This window comes from Giraffa tippelskirchi, chromosome 6, assembly GCF_054371585.1.
Source record: "Giraffa tippelskirchi isolate mGirTip1 chromosome 6, T2T-mGirTip1v1.2.pri, whole genome shotgun sequence".
NCBI lineage: Eukaryota > Metazoa > Chordata > Mammalia > Artiodactyla > Giraffidae > Giraffa > Giraffa tippelskirchi.
In genome coordinates this window covers 41,989,899-42,013,946 of record NC_137280.1, presented here as the reverse complement: position 1 = coordinate 42,013,946, position 24,048 = coordinate 41,989,899, and the positions used below count along the sequence as shown (strand labels likewise).

Below are 24,048 nucleotides of genomic sequence, written 5' to 3'. Positions count from 1 at the left end.
TGGCTAAGACTCTATGCTCCCAATGTAAGTACGGGCCCAAGTTAGATCCCTCATCACGGAACTAGATCCCACATGCCACAACTGAAAAAAAAAATGATACTACATGCCACAACTGAAAGATTTCATGTGCCACAGCTAAGACCTGGTGCAGCCAAATAAATAAATAAATAAAAATATGTTTTAAAAAGTACATCATAAAGCTTGTTTAAACCTGCCATGATGAAAAACTCCGATCAAACATTTCCTTAGGCATGACTTTAAAAGAAATGAGTAAATTAAGGACAAATGAGAAAAAAACCCTCTCTTTTTTAATTTATTTATTTTTAATTGGAGGATAATTGCTTCACAATGTTGTGTTGGTTTCTGCCCTACATCAACATGAAATCAGCCATAGGAAGACATATGTCCCCTCCCTTTTGAACCTCTCTCCTCTCACCCCATCCCACCCCTCTAGGTTGTCACAGAGCACCAGTTTGAGATCCCTGAGTCATACAGCAAATTCCCACTGGTTATCTATTTTACATATGGTAGTATGTATGTTTCAATGCTACTGAATGAGAAAAATGCCTCTCTTTTAATTGCTACACCAGCTCCCAAAAGTTGTAAAGAGATCCTAACTGCCAACTTTTTATTCATTCACTTAGTCATTCAGCAAACCTTTGTGAATGCCTCCTTGGTATTTATAAATAGGTTATGGTACCAAATGTTGTAGGTATCAGTCTCGGAAAAGCCTCATTTCTTCCCTAGGAAAGTTCCCATTATGTCTGTGGCATTCAAATATTATTCTTTCTTCAACACAATATCTTCTTAATTGCAGCCACATAGAAAAAGAAAAAGGTTGACATAAGGAGTAATATGAAATATGTGAGGGAAGAACAAGGTCAAAAAACACAAGTTCATTTCTAAGCAATTTTCTCATGTGGACTCAGCTCAAATACTGATGGTTGAAAAAATGTAATCAAATTGTATTCCTGGCCTTAAACTATTATAGTGTCTTGTTAAATAACACGATGTGAACATATCGGAAATAATCTAGTTTTTACAATATTTCAGTGCAGTTTTCTATTTGATCTAATAACCTGAGTGCTTGGATTGGTACAATAATAAGTATCCTAGAAGTACTTATGCATATTTTTCATCAGTGAGAAATGGATTAAGGTCCACGCTCCAAGGCTATTTATCTTATGGCCCTAGTAGAGAAGTTGGAAGGAGTTCTTGGATTTTTTCTAATGTGTGTAGTTGATTAGAGCAGCTCTCCTCATCTCATAGGATTTCGTTTGAAAAAGGACAGATTTGCGCCTGCAGGGTTTCAGTGTTTATCCAATCTTAAAACCCTGGACATGTTACAAAATAGCACATGGGCTTCCATCTGTTTGCTCTTTCTATGGATCTATTTTTTTTGGAAGGATTGAAGAGGTTTATTATGCTAAAAATCTATTCTATTCTATAGTTTCCAAGCCAAGCTAAGATCATTCATTTTCCAAATCCTCTAAGGATGAGGATGCTATATTCACCAGTTCTTTAATACTTTAAACCTAGAAAGTCCTAGTACTAGTTAAGCAAAAGTCCCAAAGTAAAACATAAACTAGCAATAGTGTTGGTGGCTTTTCTTTTGTAGCACTGAGAGAAACCTTAACATTTTAGATAGTTTGAAAATAACTCCTTGTGTTTGTTGTTGTTGTTCAGTTGCTAAGTCATGTCTAACAATTTTTGACTCCCAAGAATTGCAGCACGCCAGGCTTCCCTGTCCTTCAACATCTCCTGGAGCTTGCTCAAAAACATGTCCATTGAGTTGATGATGCCATCCAACCATCACATCCCCTGTCTCCCACTTCTCCTTCTGCTCTCAGTCTTTCTCAGCACCAGGGTCTTTTCCAAGGAGTAGACTCTTTGCATCAGGTGGCCAAAGTATTAGAGCTTTCACTTCAGCAACAGTCCTTCCGGTGAATATTCAGGGTTGATTTCTTTTAGGATTGACAGGTTTGATCTCCTTGCTGTCCAAGGGACTCTCAAGAGTCTTTTCCAGCACCATAATTAGAAAGCATGAATTCTTTGGCTCTCAGCCTTCTTTATGATCCAACTCACATCCATACATGACTACTGGAAAAACCACAGGTTTCACTATACGGATCTTTGTCGGCAAAGTGATATCTCTGTTTTTTGATATGCTGTCTAGCTCTGTCAGAGCTTTCCTTCCAAGGAGCAAGCATCTTTTGATATCATAGCTGCTATTTTTGCCTTATTCAGATCACCATAATATTATTAAACATAAATGCATGAGGGCTGTACCTGCACACAATTATTATCTCCAGGCTGATGTTATGCTTCTCTTTTTGACACTAATTCCAAGGCCCCTCCAGGTCTCTCATGATTCATTGTAATTTCATTTGCTTGATCATGGCTCTACCCAGGAAAATTCTGAGTATCTGCCCCCAAAGACTAACTTATATCTGTTGAAAAGTGAAGAGTTGGGTCAGACATTTATGTTGGATAATACTGCCCAGAAGTATTCCACCAACTTTTAAAGATGTTGGAGGCCTGAATTATTGTTACTGAAGACAGTCTTACATTATTTATGCACATAGAGATGCTCACCAGATGTGTTAATATTTAACCAGATTCAGTAAACTACTCAGTTCTCCACATTACTTTGGAAAATCAGCCTAGACTACAGAAATGACTTTATTATTAATTGGTGCAGAGACTGGGTCCCATTGAAATCTTCATAATGAATAGAAACCTACTCTTATTGCCAGGGTTGTGTTCTTTGCTGCAGTGCTAAGACAGCCCCTGTGGAAAGGAGAAACAAAGTGAATAATAATGAGGGGATTAACACTGGCACAATTCTTTGAAGAAATTTATTTTAAAAAAAAAATGTCTTCTCCTAAATTCTCACCACTACTCTGTAAGGAAGATCCTGTTTTTACCACTTCACAGATTGGGAAAGTAAGCATTACAGAAGTAAGGCAATTTGCCTCAGGTCACATGAGTACTCAAGGATGGGTCAGAACTGCAACCCAGGTTCAGTGCTTCTTAACTGCACATTTTTTCCACTGTGCGCAGGTCCAATATTAGCTTTGAATATATTGTTCTCTTTAGCTTTGTAACTTTTTTCCAGGCTTTGGTGAGTTTTCTGGTGGTCCAATGGTTAAGATCCCACACTTCCAATACAGAAGATGCAGGTTCTATCCTTGGTCAGGGAACTAAGATCCCATATGCCCCACAGTGCAGCTAAATAATTTAAATGATAATAATAATAATATATCTGTTTGAAATTAAAACATCCAAATGATTCTTTATATGTGACTGGCCTTTTGTAATCTTTGATGTAGGTGTACATTCTTATGTAAATTCTGAGAGACAGAAAGTGAGAAATTGTGTCAGGAATTCTTATTCTTTGTAGGGGTAAAAGGGTAGTAGGAAGACAAGGAGAGATGGAGGGTGGGAAAAGTGTTGCCAAAACAACAGCAACAAAAACTAGTTATTCCATAATTGGTCATCAAAAATTGTTACTATTTTCAACTGAAACTATCCAGCGTTTTTCAGGATCATACTTCTTCTCTTCACTATGTCTTATGCTTTTAGTGGAACACAACCCACTTCAGCAGAGTCTTCTTGCCTTCCTGTGACGTACTTCTCCTCATGTTGCTATAACAGTAGAAATTCTTAGAGCTGAAAATTGTCTTCATCGATATTTTCCAAAAAGGAAGGGAGAGATAAAAGGGCAGGAGTCCTTGTTTTCCTGCTCAGAAGGTAACCAAAAACATAATTTGTCCCCATGTATGGAAAGATGCTCACCCACAGCTGCTCATCAAGATGCACATATCCAAAGAGAATTACACACGGCCATTCAAAACCCATCCTACTGCAAATTCACAATGGAAAAAAAGGGTCCCGGGGTCATTATCTAGGGCTTCCCAGGTGGCTTAGTGGTAAAGAATCTGCCTGCCAATGCAGGAGATGCAGGTTCAAGCCCTGGGTTGGGAAGATCCCCTGGAGAAGGCAATGGCACCCCACTCCAGTATTCTTTCCTGGGAAATCCCATGGACAGAGGACCCTGGTGGGCTGTAACCCATAAGGTTTGCAAAGAGTCAGACATGACTGAACAACTGAGCATGGGACATTATCTACTAAATAGAATGAGCCAACCAACCTCTTGCCCATGTAAGAACTATTTAAATTGTCATTACTATCCATTCCTCTCATTCCAGAAGTAATTTCTTCCATGTTTCATTTATTCTCCTAACTCTGGGTACATAGTGACTTTACATTTTAATATCTGCTTGGGAGCTAGTGGTAAAGAATCCACCTGCCCATGCAGGAGATGCAAGAGATGCGGGTTCAATCCCTGGGTCAGGAAGATCCCCTGGAGAAGGAAATAGCAACTCACTCCGGTATTCTTGCCTTGAGAATACTTTTGAGTCCTGTGTACTCAAGCAGACATTGCCCCATTGGCAGGTAGGCATATGTGCCTATGTCCTCCCATGGGTCACACCACAACTGAGGATCAGCACCTGGTCTCCCAGATCATGCTTCGGATGCCATATTAACCTCACCCAGGCAGCATCTGTAACATCTTTGTGACACTGGGTGAAAGAAAGCAACAAAAATTTGAATAATGAAACTTAGGGCCTGAGAGTTTAATATTCATTTGGAAAGGAGTGGAGATCGAGATATTCTGCAACTTCAATTAAAATCCCCAGGCTTGCCCAAGTTTTATCTCAAATCTTGAACCATTTGGGTTTGAATTTCAAGCAGTTTCTGTTTTGCTCTCCTTATATATCAGTGCCATAAAATAAGCATCAATTTTAAATAGATGCTTAATCTTCTTCTGCTTTAATAATCCATCATATTGGAAATGTTCCATAGCCTCTTAGTAGTCATGCTGACTGAGACACATGACAAACCAGATCCTCAGGTTCTGAGTCACTGTTGTATGATGTTGCCCTTACACTCCTACAACACGAGCTGCATGCTCACCAGGAGTCAAAGAACTTTATCACTCACAGCAGCAGCAGTGGCCAGAGCATCAGCATTTTCTTGTACTTGTTCCCCTAGGCCCACTTCTTTCAGGGTGGCATGAGAAGGCTAAGTGACACCTGGATTGTATTACAGGAAATGAACCCTAGTTCTAAGGATCCAAAATCTTTTATAATGAATGGTAAGCAAACTTACCCTTTGCTTTGAAGGGACATATTGTCTCTATCTTCCAAGACTATTTGCTATCCAGAAATCTTTGGGGAAAAATGGTCCAGAACAAAGGGAGTCATGCATCTGCTCACAGATGTGGAGAAACTCCAGAGACCCTTGGAGAATTGTTTCCCAGAAGTAGGTAAAGGAGAAGTTAGTGGAAGGAGAAATATTGATTATCATAAAGATAAATGAAAGTGTAAGTCACTCAGTAGTGTCCAACTCTTTGTGACCCCATGGATTATGCAGCCCATGGAATTCTCCAGGCCAGAATACTGGAGGAGGTAACCATTCCCTTCTCCAGAGTATCGTCCCACCCAGGGATCAAACCCAGGTCTCTCACATTGCAGGTGGATTCTTTACCAGCTGAGCCACCAGGGAGGCCCAAAGATAAATAATTAATGGTAAAGTTTTAGAAGGATCTGGAAGAACAAGAATCAAGAGCGTTGAAAGAATTGTTGGTTTTGGAAAGAAAAAGAGACTGTTTCTAACTAGAATAGGAGAGATCAAAGAAAGAATAAGTATGATATGATATAAAATTGAAGAATAGAAGTGGAAAGCTGCAGAAACTTAGATCAGAATGTACTTTTCTTTTGGGGGAAGAGATGAAATCAAATATGAAGATCTAACCAGGGTAGTTTGGATCTGGAAAGAGGGGAAGTGAAACAGATAAGATACAAATGTATATATATATATACACACACACATATATATATGTCACATTTTCTTTCTTTATCCATTCATCTTTTGATGGACACTTAGGTTATTTCCATATTTTGGCAATTGTAAACAATGCTGCTATGAACATTGGGGTGCATACGAGTTTTTTAAGTGATATTTAACTGAGAAAGACACATTGTGGCTTTGTGAGTCATTAAATTTTCCATATAAACGAATTGTTTCTAATTATCTATTTATTTATCAGGCTGTGTTAGAATCCTTTAACCTGTACAGGAACCACATGTGTTAAATTTTAAAGTTTGCGTTGATCTCTTAACATCCTTGAATTCCTCCTTCTATCAGGTCTCTAAGTGGCAAAAATAACTCATGATAATGATAAGTAAATGTGGAAAATAAGTTGAATTATAAAAAAAGAAATATGGGAAGAAGAGACATCTGACCCTATAGATTACATACTATGAGATGACTGTCTAATTTTGATTAGAGAAATTTTGGAGAAACATTACTAGTGGAAGAGAAAAGCAATTCATAAGGGAAAACAACATGTGATGAAGTAGGTAGGACATGTATTTGGATCAGGCCTGCCTTGATTTGACCTCCTGGGTGACCCTGTTTTGAAGGACTCATTATTGGGCCTAACTGAGAGGAACTCAGGGCTTCCCAGGTGGCGCTAGTGGTAAAGAACCCATCTGCAATGCAGGAGACATAAGAGACATGGGTTCAATCCCTGGGTTGGGAAGATCCCTGGAGAAGGGCCCAATAACCCACTTCAGTATTCTTGCCTGAAAAATCCCATGGACAGAGGAGGCTGGAGGGCTGCTGTCCATAGGGTCGCAAAGAGTCAGACACGACTGAAGCAACTTATCATGCACGCATGCATGAGAAACACTCACAACTTAATAAATCTTTGATGTTGAACAGAACCAAACCAAAATCCGTTGCTGGGAGTCCTCAAACACAAACTCCAAGCCAGTCCTGGTGCAGCCTTCCAAGGAGCTGTGACTTTCCTGAGGCATCTTCAGTCCACTGTTTGGGCAGGAAGTGTGGAGTGAGCTGCGTACCCAGAATGCTGGTGGATATGAAGGATACAGCCAACTAATCAGGCCTTTCTATAGAGGAAATGAGGTGAGGTACCCCCAGGGACCTTCCAGGGAAATAATTACTATGACTATTGAGGAAAGAATTAATCATCATCTTTGCATATAATTTGGGAGTCATGCTAGAAATATATATAGCATCACTTTCTTGTTTCTGTCACTCTGCATCGAGCCCTGGAAATAAGGCGATTGATCTTTCCAAATTGTGCCAGTGCTGAATGGAGAATCGGCAGGACAAAGGGGACCGTGCTAGTCCTTGAGTCCTCAAGTGACTGTTCCTCTAGTGAGGCTCATTCCTCATGTTCCAAGAACAATTGTACCTTTCAAGAGTAGCGCCGAGGTCCTGCCTTACTAGGGGGAAAGAGAAAGTGAGTGAAGCACGCATGCGGGGCAGAAGCTAACCAGGCAAATGCTTATCAAAGCCACTTTGTTCAAAATATTTCAGATAATAAGTGCACTGCTGAGAGTTGACATTAATGCCAAGTATAATGGGGTTTTCAAATGTTTTAATTTAGAAATAAGGTATTTTATTATAGGAAGAAATAGTATACCTCACCACCTGGTTAAACTAACATCAGGTATGGTTTCATAGGTTATGGTCACTTTGCCTTTTCACGAAGGAGAAAGCAATAGGAAAAAAAAACGGTAAAAGGCTAGGCATAAACTCAAAGATGGCGAAATAAAGATGGATGGTGCCCATGACAGAGAGTTCTGAGAATCATGTTTTCTTTATTACAGCTCTGGCAGGATAACCTATAAACTAATAGCCTCTTTCTTTGACAGTTGGCACTGAGAGTTTATGGGAACTAGACTTGACTATGCTTTTTTTAATGGTTGTTCAGTTGCTAAGTCATGTCTGGCTCTTTGCGACCCCGTGGACTGCAGCACACCAGCTCCTCTGTCCTCTACTATCTCCTGGAGTTTGCTCAAAATCATGTCTGTTGAATCAGTGATGCTGTCCAACCATCTCATCCTCTGTTGCCCCCTTCTCCTCTTGCCCTCAATCTTTCCCAGCATCGGGGTCTTTTCCAATGAGTCAGCTCCTCGTATGTACTCAGAGCACTTCAAAATAAACACCTGTACTTATTCTAATGTTTTCCATGCAAAGAGTTCCCATATGTGTGACTTCCAAAGACCTTGGAGGTATATGCAACCTAGAAAGTACAGATCACAACTAGGAGGTATTAATACATGTCATGCATCAACTCAGGCTGAAATTTCACAAGTATCTGATTAATGAAGTTAGTGTAGACAGTCTAACTTGATAAATCAGATCAAGCACTACCCCTGCCTGACCTTTGCAAATTCATTTTTAGAAAATACTTCTTCATTCACACACTCAGTTATCCCTTCAACAACCCTACCAATAGTCACTATACCCCAAAGGCACAGTACAAACTGCAAACATAAACAGCTGCAAGTATACAAGGATCCCTGTTAGGCTTTTCTAGTATATGTCAGTCTCAAGCTGGCTGCCTTTTTCTTTGGGTCTTCATAACAATTCATATGTAACATCCTATCTTTCATTCATTTTGGAGTATGGCAGCAAAATTTTCAATGATGATATTTTACTCAAAGAATTCTCTAGATTTTAAGTTAAAATGTCAACACCAGATCGATTCCACTTCCATTCTCCTGTCATTGTCTTCTCTTGAATTCGCCAAGTGCCTGTAAAGGAAGTAACAGAAACTTGTGTTCAAAAAAATTCACATAGAGAAATTATTGAGAATTGTCACATTGCATCTATAATTTTGCTTTTATTAAACTGGCTATAGTTTGCAAATAAATTTATTTTAAAACAAACCCAGGGACTTCCCTAGTGGTCCAGTGGTTAAGACTTCACCTTCCAATGCAGGGGCTGTGAGTTCAATACCTGGTCAGGGAGCTAAGAACATGCCTTGGAGCCAAAAAACCAAAACACAGGAACAATATCATAATAAATTCAATAAAGACATTAAGAATGGTCCACATCAAAAAAATCTTTTAAAAAATACGTCTGCATCTCCATTGCTGCCCTGCAAATAGGTTCGTCAGTACCATCTTTCTAGATTCCATATATATGCATTATATACAATATTTGTTTTTCTCTTTCTGACTTATTTCACTCTGTATGATAGGTTCTAGGTTCATCCACCTCATTAGGACTGACTCAAGTGCATCATTTTTACGGCTGAGTAATATCCCATTGTATATACGTAACACAGTGGAAGAAGAGAGTGGGATGAATGGAGACAGTAGCTGGAAACATATACATTGCCATATGTAAAATAGCCTGTGGGAATTTGCTGTATAACACAGGGAGCTCAAACCCAGTGCTCTGTGATGACCTAGAGGGTTGGGATGGGGTAGGAGGTGGGAGGGAGGTTTCAGAGGGAGAGGATATATGTATACCTATGACTGATTCATGTTAATGTATGACAGAAGCCAACACAACATTGTAAAGCAATTTTCCTCCAATTAAAAATAACTGTTTTAATTTACTTTTTTATTGAAGGATAATTGCTTTACAGGATTTTGTTGTTTTCTATCAAAAAAAAACTTAAAAAAAATAAAACCAGCCCATAGCACAACATTGTAAAACAACTATACTCAGATAAAAATTAATTTTTTATAAAACAAGCTCATTTTCCCTTATCATAAATGAAATAACAAAGATTGTGAAAAAGCTGCTTTCTTTGGGGAAAAAATTCAAAAATGGCGATATTTTGCAAAAAGGATGGCACGCCTGTTACTATGGCCCAGCAGCAGATAAATGCTTGTTGCAAATAATAGCATCAATGTAAGTTAACTCTTTCTTCTGGGAATTTTCATTGTTTTTTGGAAATTTTACAAGTTAAGGTGTCCCTTTCGCAAATGGCTACCCTTATGCCAAGGAATCTGAAAGCTACTCTGTTACTGTTAATCACTTTATTCTACTTTCACTGCCCAAAACATTATCAACTATTCTCTCCTTCTATGCTTCATATTCATGGTGGATCTCAACAAAATATCCAGCATGGGCACTACCGTTCAAAGTAGGAACACGGTGACTTCTAATTCTATGAAAAGGAGTGTTAACCCAACTTTATCCATTTGATGCATTTAGAATTGTACATACATGGTACTCTTGGAACCAGAGACATCTTTACTGCTAAGTGGCCTCTCTGTGATCGCTCTCAAGAACACCACCCTATACCTGCCCTGTTCTCACCATCAAAAGAGACGCCTGACCTGTTCGTGTCTTCCTCAGAGCAGCCACTCACCCTTTACAACATCGCCCCCAAGCGGCCTTTTGGCCTGCGCTTGAACATGGGACCTCCTAGGACGCCAACTTTGCAGGCGTCTTTCAGTCTCATCGCTAAGCCTGTGCGGTGCTTCTGCAAACAAGTTGCTTTACAGTTTCCAGTCTTTGATTGCCTTTTTAGCGGTTTCGTTTCCTAGATATATATTAACATGTTCATAAATTCAGTATTCTCCCACCAAGATTTTGTATTTCCTTTTGCATTTATACAACCAGTCAAGGGGAGGAGATATTTTAAATATGTAAACTATGAAATTTTAATTTCAATTGAAAGACTTACCTGATGCTACCAAGCTGGGAGTCTCTGGTTTCCTCAGAAGTCCCTAGAATTTCATTATGCTCAAACTGAAGGAAACGCAAAATAAAAGTGATCATCCAAATAAGGGACAAACAGCAAACAACATGTTTGCCACAAGAGCCTTGGATATTCCAGGCAAATGGCTGATTGAGGAAATCAGTAGATGGATGTTTTCCCCAAGAACCCCAGCTAGTGGGCTCAGTTCCCCAACTCACTATAAATAGACTGACCTCCTTGATATTTGCTGAAGCAGAAGAGCTAGGGCAGAACAGAGGTCCCTGTGGGAAGTAAATTAGATTCCCTCTTCCTTAGCACTGATTCACTTTTTTTTTTTAATTTTTGGCCATACCCCGTGGTATGTGGGAACTTAGTTCCCCAAGCAGGGATCAAACTCGCACCGCCCACTTTGGAAGGTGGAGTCTTAACTGCCAGGAAAGACCCAGTACTCATTATATATCACAAGCCAGCCCTGCCATGTTGCTCAAAGTGTCTCCCTTTCCATTTATTTCATGTGTGTGTTTCTCACTGTGTTACATTTTTTCTGGCATGAATCCTAAATATTGCTGCTGCTGGGGAGGCTGTTAGTCACACAAGCGAGGCTCAATTTACATTTGGAATATAGAAAAATAACCAGATACTTTCTATCTTCATTTTATCAATAAAAATAGGTCATAAAATCAAACCTTAACTAGGAGATTTGTCTGTGTTCCAAATAGGAAAGAGATTGGAGCATTTGATTCCAACAATCTCAGCTCTTACTGGCTACCTGATTTATCAACCTCAGTTTCCTTACCAGTCAAGTGGAGAGTACAGTACATACTTTAGAGCAGTGCTTTTCAAACTCCCTGCTGAAGGACCAGTTTCTGATTTATTTTCTTCTTTCCTTTCTTTCTTTGTAGTTTCTAGTTTGTTATGGACCAATACTTTTGTTAAAAATAAATAAATGATAAATTAGGATAAAGATCGTGCTCTTAGCTATTTGGGCAGTGGGAAATTCCTATTTAAAAATTCTCAGTGCCTACTTTCAACTTCAATATTGAAATTATCTTGTCACAGATTAATAACAATTTGCATTTGGGCACAGTCCATGTGCCATACTTTAAGTAGCACTACCTTAAAGGACTGATCTGTGACTTACTATGTAAAGTACCTAAAACAAAGCAAGACACAAAATCACTCTAAATAATGCTATTTTCATTTACTTTCTCTTAAAGTTCATTATTCAAATAATTTGTTAGTTGATCCATCTACTTATCCATTTAACAATTATTTATTGAAAACTTCCTGAGTTGGCCACTGTACTAAACACTGGGGACATTGGGGAGTCCCCTGGGGTTCAGTGGTTAGTACTCCACACTCTCACTGCCATGGGCCCAGGTTCAGTCCCTGATCTGGGAACTAAGATCCCACAAGCTGTGTGGTGAGGCCAAAAACAATTAAAAAAATTTTTTAAGTGAAAAATAAATCCTGGAGCTAGAGTATTGAAAAAGAACCCCATTTCTAACCTCAAGGAGTTGAAAATGTTTTCACTAAAATATCCAAAACATTTGAAATTAAAAGCCTAATATTTTAAAGGCATTATACCTTTGTTTACCTTTCTGTCAAATATTCTTTTTTATTTTTCAGTGTTTTCATCATCTTTGACTTTATTTTTTTAATATACACCCATAAAACACACATATGCACACATATTATTTATTTTAAGGCTCAGCTAATTGTTAACTATTCTTTTTCTTACCCTCAAAAAAAGAGGGTTTTCCCTCACCAGCCTTGTAATTCTTTATTTTATAGCATGTAAATCACAATTCTTTTCAGTTTCATTGGGATTATTTCTCTTAACCTTCTTTATAATTCTAAGCACAAATATTATATGACTATAAAATCCATTTTTCTCGAATATGAGCTCTCCACATGTCAGTCAACATTTAAAATAGATCATATAAACCAGCACTGTGCTTACTTTTTAAAATCCTCTTGTTATTGAAAATTTATAGACATTTAGAGTGAGAAACATAATCTCTTTATTGCTTTGGAGAAGAGCTAGCCAAAATCGCTTTTTAAAAACAGAAGCTCTCCTGGTATCCATTTGTCAATAGTTCTTCAATAGCACAAGACATCTTTGTTTTTCTATTACCACCATCATGCAACATGAGGCCTGGGAGGCAATCTTAAAAAAAAAACAACTGAGGCTTCACTACAAAAAATAAATGCTGGAGAGGATGTGGAGGAAGGGGAACCCTCCTACACTATTGGTGGGAATATAAATTGGTGCAGCTGCTATGGAAAACAGTATGGAGTTTCCTCAAAACACTAAAAATAGAGTTATCATACAATCCAGCAATCCCACTCCCGGGAATATATCTGCAAGAGACAAAAACTCTAATTTGAAAAGTTACATGCACCCAATGTTCAGAGCAGCACTATTTACGATAGCCAAGAAATGGAAGCAAACTAAATGTCCATCAATAGATGAATAGATACAGAAGATGTGGTACATGTCTACAATGGACTGTTACTCAGCCATAAAAAAGAATGAAATAATGCCATTGCACCAACGTGGATGGACCTAGGGATAATACTAAATGAAGTAATTCAAACAGAGAAAGGCAAATATGTATCATTTATATGTAAAATCTTAAAAAAAAAAGATACAAACGTACTTATTTACAAAACACAAACAGACATAGAAAACACACTTATGGTTACCAAAGGAGAAAAGGTGGGCAGAGATAAATTAGAAGTTTGGAATTAAAAGATATATACTACTATGTATAAAATACATAAACAGGAGGACCTACTGTATAGCATAGGGAACTATAGGCAATATCTTGTAATAACCTATAATGGAAAAGGATCTGAAAAACAATAGATTTTATATATATGTATAGCTGAACCACTTTGCTTTATACCTGAAACAGTGTAAACCAACTGTACTTGAATTTTTAAAATATATGTGCTTTCAAAGGAAAAAGACTGAGACTTGGAATCTGCAGGTTAGTGTCCAACGATGCTGTGTGCAGAAGTAAAGCCCTGCTGTCCGAGGTTCAGTGACGTCTAGTAGTCTACAACATCCAGGACTTCATCAAACAGAATCCTATGATCTGAGGACAAGGACCATACCTAGTCTGACTCCATATCCCAGCGGTACTGTTGTGACACCTAATGACGTGTCAGTTGCTCAGTCATGTCCGACTCTTTGTGACCCCGTGGACTGTATGTAGCCCATCAGGCTTCTCTGTCCATGCAATTCTCCAGGCAAGAATACTGGAGTGGGTTGCCATTCCCTTCTCCAGGGGATCTTCCCGACCCAGGGATCGAACCCAGGTCTCCTGTATTGCAGGCAGATTCTTTACCATCTGAGCCACCAGGGAAGCCCTTGTGACACCTAGTAGACACCAGACAAACGTTCATTAAGTGAATGTTAAATATGATGCTAGCAAATTATCAGATATTATTGTATATCGATCTAATTTTGCATAACCTAAAGACTGTACATATTAAGACTGTTTTGGACATTTTGATTTAATAAATCTCCTCTGTACCCAGAGGAGCCGGTTGAGTAATTTCTGATGCAAAACTCAGATTCTGCTTTATGAAAAGAAATTATTTGATGGAGACTTTTATGATGTACAGTACTCTTCACACAATTCCTATAAATCTCAAACTCCACTTAATGTATGAGTGCCAGAGAAGAAATTTTAATGGAATAGTTTGATAACCCTGTATGAATGAGATGCAGTAAGTTAATACGTGGCATAAATTGGGAAAGGCTAATTATTCAAATCACTTCCCATTTTGTGTATGCATGTGTGTGTATGTGTGTATGTATTTGTGTAATTATAAGACAGGACTTCTGTATGAGTATCAATCTTAAAGATTCCTTCTTTTACAATCATTTGATCTTGTACAGTCTTTGTGATTGTGCTTTGATTGGCAATCCAGTTTTTGTGGCAATGTCTAATTCTATTCTGTATACCATACAACTCTTCTCATAATCCTCCAATATATGTCTACAATGAATAACCCTCCACAGTCATGGCAATACCAAACTCATGGCTCTCAGACACAGACTTTAAAGTACATCCCATAAAAAGAGCTGATGATCACCAAACTTGATTTTCTTACTAGACGCTAAAGTTAATTCAGCAAAGCTTATAAAACACACAAACATACTGATCCTTTCTACGGAAGAAGGTAGAATGTCTCCAAAAGTCAACTATAGAGACTCCTGTTTTAGAAGTATGCTAAGTCACTTCAGTCATGTCTGACTCTTTGTGACCCTATGGACTGAAGCCCGCCAGGCTCCTCTGTCCATGGGGATTCTCCAGGCAAGAATACTGGAGTGGGTTGGCATTTCCTCCTCCAGGGGATCTTCCCAACTCAGGGATTGAACCTGTGTCTCTTGTGTCTCCTGCATTGTCAGGCGGGTTCTTTACCACTAGAGCCACCTGGGAAGCCCATTTTAGAAGTATTGGGTTAAATAAAATATATTATTGAAATTGATTTCACTTGTTTCTTTTTCATCTTTTTATCGTGCCTACTAGAAAATTTAAGATTATGCCTGTGGCTCACAGTATATTTCACTTGGACAGTGTTGCTTTAGATAATGTAAGTTAATATGAAATTTATTCCAGATGATTTTTACTTTCTCAGAATTTCTTCACTGTTGAAATCTTGTCAGGAAAATCATGAGAAAAGGTATTAATTCTGTCACCAAAGCTTAATGCTTACCATGGCTCTTAAAATCTTACTCTCAAAATAACTTTCTGCCCCTTAAAAATTAAATGAAAGAGCCATATCTTATGTTTTGGTTGAGATTCCCTTAACGATGCTTAAAAATATTATTAACTAATTTGCACTCATTAAAAAGGCTGCCAGTTCTTACAGATTTAACTTAAACAGTTTTAAAAATACCTTTGAAGGAGATTTTCTTCCCAGACATGACTTTTAGAACAAAAGAAGATTATGTATCTTCTTTTCATTGTCACATCATGCTTTTCATGACCATTTCTACTACTTTTCTACTAATCAAAAAAGAGATTTATATTATTTGCCAGCAGTATTACATGTTCCATTGTGTTTATTGCTTTCTTTACTCTCATGCTGCTATGATACAAACCGCAGTTGAAATATTGCAGACCCTATAGTTCTATTACATTAATCTTAGATTTATAGCAGAGCATATTATTAAATATTTATGTGGGATGCAAAAGCAATCAATAGCCATATTCTACAGTGGAAAATCTACAACTGAGTAGGTTCAGTATAATCATTCCCAGCACAGATAGTGGAGAAGCTCCAACAGAATTTGATGGTTAATTTTTCAATCTTATTTATTTCTCTATGCAAAAGTATTCTATAAATGAATGCCGAACAATAGGGAGACAGTATTAACAAACTATTTAGTCACTTGTGGTTTTAGAAGTTTGGCCATTTGTAATTTATACAGTCAAGACTTGTATCAGGTCACTTTTTAGATGAATATGGATTATTTACTTCAGGGTTATACATACATAAAATTCAGAAAATAAGTCTATGATTTTAATGCTTTCTCATTAACACAATGTAGTCAATAACATCAAAAACACTGGCTATTTGACTGTTTGGAGAGTGTTTTCACTAATATATGGTTAATAAATCCACCTCTGCATATAGCAATAAGCTTCTTTTTTTTCTTTCAGTAAAGTGAAATCATTGTTTTCTATTCAATTCTACTGAAACAAACGCTAAATGTGGAATCAGCAGGTTTGGATCCAACAAAGCAGAGTTGATATTTATTATCTGAGTTATCTTGGGCAACCTGCTTATAATAGACACTGTTTATTCCTCAACCAGATCCCCTTTACTGAGTCGGGACATCCATGCTCAACTGCTCTGAGTGCTGGCTGCAAGCAGAGCAGAGCTGCTCCCTGTTCGCAAAAGTCCAAGAAGAGCTGACTTGCCCAGGGAGTTGCAGTCCTGCCCCTTCTTCACCCAGGGCAGCTTGCATGGGGGTAGAAAAAGTCACCTCCCTTCCTAAAGGTGGGACTAATTCTAGGATGCAGCAGACTCCAGAGCTCCCTGTGGGTCAGGCTGAGCTGTCACCTGCTAGGACCATGTGCTCACATAGCTTTTTTCCCTTGCTCTGTCCTACTTTCCTCAAAACCCTTCTCCTGCAAGTGAACTTCCAAAACATTACTGAACAAGAATCCCTATCTCGGGCTCACCTCTAGGGAACCTGCCCTAAGATTCCACCTAACCTCTGAGCCTCATTTTCCTTATCTGTAAAAGGGAAGTAATAGCTGACTAATAGGAATGTGAGAGGAGAAGGCAATGGCACCCCACTCCAGTACTCTTGCCTGGAAAATCCCATGGACAGAGGAGCCTGGTAGGCTGCAGTCCATGGGGTCGCGAAGAGTCGGACACGACTGAGCGACTTCACTTCACTTTTCACTTTCATGCATTGGAGAAGGAAATGGCAACCCACTCCAGTATTCTTGCCTGGAGAATCCCAGGGACAAGGGAGCTTGGTGGGCTGCCGTCTATGGGGTCACACAGAGTCGGACATGACTGAAGCGACTTAGCAGCAGCAGCAGCAGTAGCAGGAATGTGAGAATTTAGTCATGTTTTTTTCAGTGGCTAAGTTGTGCCTGACTCTTTGCAACCCCACGGACTGCAGCATGCCAGGCTTTCCTGTCCTATACTATTTCCCAGAGTTTGCTCGGATTCACGTTCTTTGAATCAGTGATACTATTTAACCATCTTATCCTCTGTTGCCCATCCTCCTTTTGCCTTCAATCTTTGCCAGCATCAGAGTCTTTTCCAGTGAGTCGGCTCTTCAAATTCAATGATAAGATCACATTTAATGAAAGTGCTTTGTATCCTGGAAAGAATTAAACAAATGTTAGCTATTGCTCTATGCAATGTTATTATTAAAACTAAGGATAATAACTGATTTTTTTCATTCTCTGGGATTGACACTTTCCACTCTCCCAAGATGTGCTATATATGCCCCTTTTGGGTGCATCAAAGCTGACAAACCCTTTTCTGCATCTTCTCATAAGACTGACTTGAATGGAAAATTTCCCAGTTGCTTTCAAGTTCTATTTATTTAAAAATTTTAAGTAGTGTTTTTCCATGCAACTAGATGGGTACTTCTGCAATATTCTGCTTTCTTATCTCACCCTCCCTACTATGGGATATTATTCTCTGATTAGTGTAGACAAAAAACAAGTTGACAACTCATCTGTAAGTCTAAAACATTTCCTCCCAGTTAAATTAGAAACATTTAGGGCTATTTTGCTTCAATTCTTAAAAGATTTTACTTACTTATGGGATATTTATCTACTTAGTTATTCACAGCATCTAATTGCTTCCTGAACTGGTCAGCCTTAATCAAGAAAGATAATATGTCATTCCTATAGCTGAATCTAACCACCTTTGAAATATTATGCATTTTTCCTAAAAAGGAAAAATAAAATTCCTCCAGGCCCAGTAGGCAAATGCAACTCAGATAATATTTAGATGTCCATTATGTTTTTTAAATGTTACAAAAAAGCTATTTAAAATTTAACTTTTGATGTTCATTTTTAGCCTAAGGACTGTGCTGCTTTATGAAGGCTGACCTCAGACCAGCACTTTTTCAGATTTTTGCAGTGCCTTAAAGATTTAGAATTCATTCCTTAGCTTCATGTTTATCCAGATGCCAAGCAGTGTTTTAAAAACCTGGTGTTCAGAAACATAAGGAATGCCCACCTGGGACTTCCCTGGTGGTCCAGTGGTTAAGACTGAGATTCTACTGCAAGAAGGATGGGTTCAATCCCTGGTCAGGGAACTAATCCACATGCCGTGCGGTGCAGCCAAAAAAAAAAAAAAAATCCCACCCTCTTCATGCCTGCAGTATAGACAATGAGACCAACTGAACCAGAGAATGAGTCTATGTAATTGTGACTGGCGCTGTGAAAAGACTGGACATCAGGTAATCCCAAGTTATCAGAGGAAGCTTCCCAAAGAAGGGATCATTAAGCTGATACTGGAGGAAACATAGGAAAGTAGAGAAAAGAAGAGTGTTTGAAGCACTCTTGTGAGTGCTTCACAAGATGAGCATATGCAAAGCCACTGTGGCAGGAGGGAACAGGTCCCTAGGTAAGGCTAGAGAGCCTGAGATGATGACAAGCATTAAGTCTAAGAGCAGTAACCCTTCGAAACTAAGAGCAGAATGTAAAAAGGGAAGAAAATCATTCAACTAGGAGTCATCTCAAACCAATGAAAATGTATTTTGTGTCCACTGCATGCAAGGGGGCTGTGCCCTTTAGGTGTAGGAGGCCTTCCCAGTAGGGACTCACCAATACCTCTCAGCACCATTGAACTCATCCCTCTAGAGCAGTGCCTTTCACAGGTCCCCCTGGTGCCTTTCAGAGGTCACCCTTAGTCCATCTTGAATTGCTCTAAAGCAACACCAAGGCAACTAAAAGCAGTTAGAACTTCATCATACAGCAACATTTGTTAAGACTAAAATCTATTCTCCTCCATAATATGGCAGACAGGAGAGAAGATGGCAGAGTAGAAAGACCTAGATAACAATGCCCGACATTGTAGGTTGGTTTTGCATACAGAGCTCTTCAAGACTGGACTGTCTCTCCATCTCCATGATTCATTTCTGCCTGCATCATTAACGTTCCTACAACTCCAGACTGCTTTTGGTTTCACCAAAGTTGTCACCAGAGTTGGCACAGGCCATGATGTTTCCAGCTTCTGGCCCTTCCTCTCCATCAACACTCAGGTCAGACAACCCCTCCCCAAGGAAGCCTTTCTAAGCCTCTCATTGCCCCATCCCACACCAGTTATCTGCCACTATTCTGTGTCCCAATATCATCCTTCCATATTCTTTGTTGAATTTTCCATGATATTTAAAATTATACAGTTAGATATTTGTAACTCCCTACTAGATTAGATCTGAAGTTCCATGAAAGCAAATCCATGATCCATTCTGTCTTTGTATCTCTAGGGACTAGCATAACTAGTCATTGGACACAACTAAGTGCCTGAGCGACTAACACTAAGCAGACAGTTCACTCTCCAGACCACTGAATCAACTGTCCAGGAATCTAGACCCACACTGTCAAATAGAAACATAATAACACAAGCCACATTTTCAAGTTTCTAGAAGCCACGTCATCAAAAAAGTAAAAAAACAAACCAATGAAATTAACATTAACAGTGTATTTTACTTAGCCCAATATATTCAATATATTCTCACTTTCAATGTGTAAGCAATATAAAAATTATTAATATTTTCTATTATCTTCTTTTTGCTAAGTGTCTGAAATCTAGTCTGTACTTAAAATTCACAGCATATCTCCATTTGGACTCATCACATTTGAAGTCCTCAGTAGCCACACAATGCTAACGGCCACTACATTGGACAATGTAGGTCTAGACAGCATCTAGGTGAGGCCAGTAACAACAACCACAAAAACCCTGAGAACAAGTTAACAGAGCTGACATAGACCTCACTGAAAAAAGCTTGAAGGAGTTAACTGTCTGAGAATCTAGAGGTTTGGATTATCTGATTTGACTTTCTGTGCTGATGGGACAAAATTTTCCATCAGTTTCTACATAATATCTGGTGATAGCTTAAGGATTATTATCACTGGGAAAAAAATCAGGATTTCCTCTATTCTTCATAAATCACTTTTCTTGGTTCTGAAACTGCAGGTGATATGAGACAGCTGGATGCAGTTACAGAGCATTGTACAATGCAATGATTTTTTAAATTCTAAAAGGTAATATTCGTATTTCAGGGGGGAAACCAACAACTGGAACATTTTGCTAGTAATACCGTTTCTTCCCTAGTTCCCAGAGTCAGCTTTATAGCTTATCTCACTTGATCAACTTATTACTATCACAGAGTGACTGAGATTCAACCAAGGAGCCTGCTTTCCTTCCCCGACCAGAGAAATAAATGGAAACACAGAACTAAACAACATGAATAAAAAGACATTGATTTTCTTTAATATGCCTACTCATCCTTTGCATCTAGTTGAAGGACTGACATATATTTATTGAGAAATAGAATCTTTTTTCATTCATTCTTTTACTCATTTGTTCAATAAATATTTATTGAGCACTTAATTATGTGCAGATCTTGTGCTGGGCCCTGGGACTCTACAATACCTCTCCTGGAGGAGCATACAGCCTTTGGGGGAAGTCAGACACTTAACCAGTCTGTGATATACACGGTGAAATGTTAGAAAGCTTTTAGTTACAGGATGGAACATGATCTAGGGGGTCAGAGAAGGCATCCAGGGGAGAGGTTATTAAGATGAGAACTGCAGGATGAGTGGGAGCTTGCCAGTTGAGTAGAAAGGGTCAGAACAGTCCAGAAAAAGGCAAGAATTTGCAGAAGACTCAAATTTAAGAGACCGTATGGTGGTCCATGGGTTGGGAAGATCCCCTGGAGAAGGGAATGGCTACCCACTCCAGTATTCTTGCCTGGAGAATACCATGGACAGAGTAGCCTGGCGGGCTACCATCCACGGGATCCCAAAGAGTCAGACACAACTGAGTGACTCACACATGGTGGTCTTGGCTTCTGGAAGCTTCCAGTCTTTCTAGGAACTGGAAGAAGTTTGTTACAAGTGGAGGGTAGAATGTAAATGGTAGATTGGTGGTTAGTGCAACTGGAAGAGGAGGCCAGAGGTCAGCTCACAAAGAGACAAAATGTTAAAATGACAGGTGCTAGAGATGGTTGGTGGCAATCAGGTAACATGATTGGAATTGGGGAAGGTGTGGTCAGGTGTCTGCCTGGAGATGGAGGTGGGTGGGTTAAACAGAAAACCCAGAGCAAGAGGACAAGGAGTAAATAGATGAAAGAGAAAAGAAGAATGAAGAATTTTTTTTTAATTATGGGATTTCATTAATCACAGTGAAAAGACTGGGTTTATCCCAATTATTAAAGTGCAGTACCCTTGAAAGGAAGGTACATTCACTGAAAAACAGGATTTTTCAGGCCCTGTGAGTATATTATCTTACTGAATTCTCCCAACAGGGTATTTTGCAATAAAGAAACTGAAACTCAGAGTGGTTTTGTAACTTGCCCAAGGTTATATGTTAATAAGTGGTACACAAAGGATGTAAACTCAGATCTGTCAAGGCACGATGCCGGTCTTTCCACCAGGCCCATCAGAAAAGGGAATCTTAGCTGATCTTTAAAGAGTAACCTTTAGAGTTAAAATGGAGTTCAGGCTCTGACATTTACAGTTGTATTGGAAAAGTGGTTAAACCTTTTTTTTTGGCCTCAGTGTTAAAATTGAAGATTTTACTAGTTCCATTACCTTTCTACATGCATAACAGTCATAAGATAACATACAAATAACGCTTTGAACTGGTACAAAGAATGGGGACACAAATCCACATGTTGATTCTTGCATTTCTAAATCACCTATTTCCCATTTTTAAAAATAAGAACATGTCTTAAAATATGTTAAAAAGAGTCACCAAATTAAATTGCACCATCCCAATAATATTTTATGAGATATATATTATAATTTTAAGATACATCTTAAAAGAAGTCCATAATCAAGTCCATTAAGAAAAGCACTGCACTAATTTTATAACAAGAAGAGTTCTTTTTCCAGGAAAAAAAGGAATGCTTGGATCAGGGAGTAACTTTATGATACTCAATGAGCCTTTTTTTTTTTTATACTGAGGTCATTAAATAATTTTCCATACCTGCATTTTTAAAATGTGAGGGTACAGACACTGAGTAGGAATATTCTCACTTTGCAGAGCTAAACTGGCAGCACAAACTTGCTTTTCTCCGGAGCTTAACACTGTCCTCACAGCCCTTTTGTAAAATGAACCTTATCTGGAAAAGATATGGAAACAAGGTGGGCAGTATATGAGGTTTCAAGATAGTTGTCACAGTGTTTCTCTAAGGCATCCTCACTGGGACCTACTAGGATTACCAGTGGCCTTGCAAAGTGACTTCTAGGGCATCTCCTGGGAATCTGGCTTTTATTGTGGTTTCTGCTCCTCCTGTGAGCGCATATTGTCTTACACTTCTATGAGCTCCTCCTCTCCCCAGTAACTTTCCCTGAATAAAGGTAATTCTCCAAGGGGAATAATGTTCTCTCTTTTCTGAACCCTTTATCTCATGTAAATTACTCTTGGCTTCAAGAATGGAGCTTTTAATCTTGTTTTCCCCCATCATAGATATAGGATTACACAAATGCTGAACGATTATTCCTGCAAAATGTCCTCTGAGATGGACCCTAAAATCTTTGGTTTTCATGATAACACCTCCAATTTTTAAAGCCTGAGTCTCCTAAGGGGGGAAAAAAATCTCAGTGTGAATCCAGGACACAAAAGAGTTTGGTCTCCCTAGTTCCCTATAAAGAAGAAAGAGGGTAGAGTGGTTTGTTATGATTATTGCCATCTTGTAGAGGAAGAAGCATCAAAAGAAATTAATTCAAAATTCAAGACTCATCAAGGGATAGCAAGCAAAATGGAAAGTGCCAGTGTGGGATACCATGAAGTACTATTTTCTTGTAAGTGTTCAATGTTTTGGTGACTTTTTTTTTTTTCGCCACGCCACATGAGATGTGGGATTCTAGTTCCCCTTCCGAAGCTCAAACTGTTGCCCCCTGAATTGAGAACACAGAGTCCTTACCATTTGGCCATCAGTGAAGTCCTTGATGACTTTTTCAAATAACAGCTTTATTGAGATATAATTTGCATTCCATACAGTTCACCCATTTAAAATGTACAATTCAGTGTTTGTTAGTATAGTCAAAGAGTTGTGCATTCATCATCACAATCAATTTTAGAACATTTTCATTACCTGTAAAAGAAACTCCGTATCGCTTAGCCATCACCCTCCGATTTCTCCATCTCCCTTGCCAGCCCTACACAACTGCTAATCTACTTTCTATCTCTATAGATTTGCCAATTCTGGGCATTTCATAAAATGGAATCATACAATACACAGCCTTTTGTACCTGGCTTCTTTCACATAGCATAATGGTTTCAGGATTCAGTCATAATGTAGCATATATCAGTACTTTGGTTCTTGTTATTGACAAGTAATATTCCACTGTATAGATCTATGACATTTTATTTATGTGTTCATAAACTAATGGACATTTAGGCTATTTCTACATTTTGGTTTTGGGTTTCCCGGATAGCTCAGTTGGTAAAGAATCTGCCTGCAATACAGGAGACCCCATTTCAATTCCTTGGTCTGGAAGATCCACTGGAGAAGGGATAGGCTACCCACTCCAGTATTCTGGCCTGGAGAATTCCAAGAGGTCACAAAGAGTTGGACATGACTGAGTGCTTTCATTTTCTCTACCTTTTGGTTATTAAGAATAATGCTGTAATGAGCATTTGTGTACAAGCTTTTGTGTACGTATATTTTAATTTTTATTAAGTAAATACCTAGAAGTGGAATTTCTGGGTCATATGATAACTCCAAGGAGATCCAACCAATCCATCCTAAAGGAGATCAGCCCTGGGTGTTC

The 24,048-nt window shown here is 38.7% G+C and overlaps 1 protein-coding gene and 1 long non-coding RNA gene across 6 annotated transcripts in view; one reads left to right on the top strand and one right to left on the bottom strand.

Annotated features, from left to right (window-relative positions):
- The window catches only part of KCNB2 (potassium voltage-gated channel subfamily B member 2), a 435,594-nt gene that overhangs the window by 325,740 nt on the left and 85,806 nt on the right, over positions 1 to 24,048 (top strand). The window lies entirely within an intron of this gene.
- On the bottom strand, positions 7,681 to 23,897 carry LOC145510464 (uncharacterized). The gene is made up of 3 exons (XR_014057040.1): positions 22,259 to 23,897; positions 15,461 to 17,408; positions 7,681 to 8,636 (listed from the first exon to the last, which is right to left on the bottom strand). It is a non-coding gene; the product is annotated as an uncharacterized LOC145510464 (long non-coding RNA).